The 4,101-nt window shown below is 38.3% G+C and overlaps 1 pseudogene; it reads left to right on the plus strand.

The window, feature by feature from the left end:
* Positions 1-205: 205 nt before the first annotated feature.
* Positions 206-1,924, plus strand: LOC123954932 (annotated as a pseudogene).
* Positions 1,925-4,101: the final 2,177 nt, after the last annotated feature.

Consider the following 4,101-nt stretch of genomic DNA (forward strand, 5'->3'; position numbering starts at 1 on the left):
GAGAATATAAAAGAGAAAAAATACAAAATACCTGGGCGGCTCAGTTGGTTAAGCATCCGACTCCGGATTTTGGTACAGGTCATGATCTCAGGGTCATGAGATGGAGCCCCAAACTGGGCTCTGTGCTGAGCCTGGAGCCTGCTTAAGATTCTCTCTCTCCCGGTAGCCTCCCCGCCCCTCCCACAACGCTCAACCCTGGGATCCCCCCGGCTTGCCTGCCCGCCATGGCCGACAAGGAAGCAGCCTTTGATGACGCAGTAGAAGAACGTGTGATCAACGAAGAGTACAAAATATGGAAAAAGAACACCCCTTTTCTTTACGATTTGGTGATGACCCATACCCTGGAGTGGCCGAGCCTAACTGTGCAGTGGCTTCCAGATGTAACCAGACCAGAAGGGAAAGACTTCAGCATTCATCGACTTGTCCTGGGAACACACACGTCTGATGAACAAAACCATCTTGTGATAGCCAGTGTGCAGCTCCCTAACGATGATGCTCAGTTTGATGCTTCACACTAAGACAGTGAGAAAGGAGAATTTGGAGGTTTTGGCTCAGTTAGTGGAAAAATTGAAATAGAGATCAAGATCAACCATGAAGGAGAAGTAAACCGGGCACGTTATATGCCCCAGAACCCTTGCATCATTGCGACAAAGACTCCATCCAGTGATGTTCTTGTTTTTGACTATACAAAACATCCTCCCAAACCAGACCCTTCTGGAGAGTGCAACCCAGACTTGCGTCTCCGTGGACATCAGAAAGAAGGCTATGGACTTTCTTGGAACCCAAATCTCAGTGGGCATTTACTTAGCGCTTCAGACGACCACACCATCTGCCTCTGGGACATCAGTGCTGTTCCAAAGGAAGGAAAAGTTGTGGATGCGAAGACCATCTTTACAGGGCATACAGCAGTAGTAGAAGATGTTTCCTGGCATCTGCTCCATGAGTCTCTGTTTGGGTCAGTTGCTGATGATCAGAAACTTATGATCTGGGATACTCGTTCAAACAATACTTCCAAACCAAGCCACTCAGTTGATGCTCACACTGCTGAAGTAAACTGCCTATCTTTCAATCCTTACAGTGAGTTCATTCTGGCCACAGGATCAGCTGACAAGACTGTTGCCTTGTGGGATCTGAGAAATCTGAAACTGAAGTTGCATTCCTTTGAATCACATAAGGATGAAATATTCCAGGTTCAGTGGTCGCCTCACAATGAGACCATTTTGGCTTCCAGTGGTACTGATCGCAGACTGAATGTTTGGGATTTAAGTAAAATTGGAGAGGAACAATCCCCGGAAGATGCAGAAGATGGGCCACCAGAATTGTTGTTTATTCACGGCGGTCACACTGCCAAGATATCTGATTTCTCCTGGAATCCCAATGAACCTTGGGTGATTTGTTCTGTATCAGAAGACAATATCATGCAAGTGTGGCAAATGGCAGAGAACATTTACAATGATGAAGATCCTGAAGGAAGCGTGGATCCAGAAGGACAAGGGTCCTAGATATGTCTGCACTTCTTGTGATTTTAGACTCCCCTTTTTTTCCCCTCTCAACCCTGAGATTGATTTAACACTGGTTTTGAGACACAGACTTTGTTTGGCTATCCCTCTATGATAGGTACCATCAACGATGTTACTAGCCCAAACAGAGGGTGTTTTCTAAATATTAACTGGGGGACTTGATTCAGTAAAGCCACAGACTTATATTTAAATTTTCTTCAGGAATTTTCTAGTAACAAAGGTCTAAAGTAGCCACAGAAAGGGGAATATTGGGTGTGGTTATTTTTCTTCTTAGGCTATATCCCCAAGTTTTACAGACTCCTTTTAAGTAAAGGCTAAAGTGAGGAAGGATAGAGCCAAGTGAGGTAGGTGTCTGAGCCATGAAGTATAAATACCACAAGATGTCATTTTTATTCAGGAAATGGGGGAGATTCAAGTCATATAAATTCCTAGTCTAAAGTTTTCACACCTGACTTTCCAGGATGCACATTTCCCTATGTAGACCAGTCTCCTCTCAGTTTCTTCAGTTAAGTCAAAACTATGTGTTCTTCTTTCCCCATATATTTTTGCTTGTTAGTGTATTTCTTGAGCTGTTTTCCTATTTCTTTCCTTTCTGTGAAATGGTTTTTTTTAAAAACTTGGGACCACCAAGTTGTAAAGATGTATGTTTTTACCTGACAGTCATACCACAGGTAGACTGTCCAGTTGAGTTGAGAAGAGTGAATTAATAGCTTGTATTTGTTTTTAAAATTAAATTAATCCTGGGTAAGAGTTGCTTTTTTTTTTTTTTTTTTTTTTTAGGAGTTAGTCCTTGACCACTAGTTTGGTACCATCTCTATTTTGGGTGACCTGTTTCACCAGCAGGCCTGTTACTCTCCATGACTAACTGTGTAAGTGCTTATAATGGAATAAATTGCTTTTCTACGTAAAAAAAAAAAAAAAAAAAGATTATCTCTCTCCCTCTCCCTTTGCACTGTCCCCCCTCAACTTGTGCTCTCTCAAACAGATAGATAGAAAGATAAGATAAAATAAAAAAAGGAATATTACTAGAGGTCCTATAAATGTTATTAAGATGATAATAATATTATATAAAAATTTAAAAATTTTATAAAATGAAACAAATTCCTTTAAAAAGGCAATTTACCAAAAATAAAACAAAAGCAATAGAAAATCAGAAAAGCTCTATATCTATTAAAGAAACCACAGTAAATAAATCTCAAAGAAAAGTGCAGACCCAGATGGTTTACTGTTTAATTCTACTACACACTTAAGAAATTATAACATCAGTTTTACTCAAGCATTTTCAGAAAATAGAAGGGAGAATACTTTCCTAATAGAAGGGAGAATACTTTCCTAACCATTTTATGAAGGCAGTACAACACTAATGCCAAAAGCTAACAAAGAATTTCTGGAAATTTTAAATTGTAGACAGAATTAGTTATGATCATCAATTCAAAACTCCAGAACAAGAACTAGCAAATGAAATCCAGGCTTACATACAAAGAATAATTCAAAATGGTCAAGTACAGATATCCCTGTAATGCAAGGTTGGTTCAACATTTGGAAATCGAATATGATTTGCGACATTAATATGCAAAAGAGAAAAAGTGCATGATCTTCATCACATCTCAATCATCTCAATAGAGACAAAAAAATTGGAAAAATCCAACACTAATTCATGGTAAAAAAAAAAAAAAAAAGAAGAAGAAGAAAGAAAAAAAAAAAACTTTGAGCAAACTAGAAATAGAAAGCATAGTTCTCAAATTAGTAAAGATATCTACAAATTACCTATAGATAATATCATATTTAATAATGAAAAATCATATTTAATGAAGAAAAATATAATATTTTATCCATAATAGTCCTAAGTTGAAACATCATCAGAAGAATGGATAATGAAATGGTGGTATATCCATGTAATTAACTATTATTACTTTACAGTAAAAAGAATGAACATACACAGGAGGAAACATGAATAAACCTCAAAAACAGAACCATAACTAAAGAAACAAGAACAGTATTAATATATGGTTTAATTTATATGAAATAGGAGAACCTACAAAACTAACATATAACACGAATGTATACTTGATGTACAAAACTAACGTGTAACAGCTTTAGAAATCAGTAACTAAGCATGATACCCTCTAGTTCCATCCACGTCGTCGCAAATGGCAAGATTTCATTTCTTTTGATGGCTGCATAGTATTCCATTGTGTATATATACCACATCTTCTTTATCCATTCATCTGTTGATGGACATCTAGATTCTTTCCATAGTTTGGCTATTGTAGACATTGCTGATATAAACATTCGGGTACACATGCCCCTTTGGATCACTATGTTTGTATCTTTAGGGTAAATACCCAGTAGTGCAATTGCTGGGTCATAGGGTAGTTCTATTTTCAACATTTTGAGGAACCTCCATGCTGTTTTCCAGAGTGGTTGCACCAGCTTGCATTCCCACCAACAGTGGAGGAGGGTTCCCCTTTCTCCGCATCCTCGCCAGCATCTGTCATTTCCTGACTTGTTAAAAGACAACTATCATATGATCTCCCTGATATGAGGACATGGAGATGCAACATGGGGGGTTAGGGGGATA

Source organism: Meles meles, chromosome 13 (genome assembly GCF_922984935.1).
Source record: "Meles meles chromosome 13, mMelMel3.1 paternal haplotype, whole genome shotgun sequence".
Lineage (NCBI taxonomy): Eukaryota > Metazoa > Chordata > Mammalia > Carnivora > Mustelidae > Meles > Meles meles.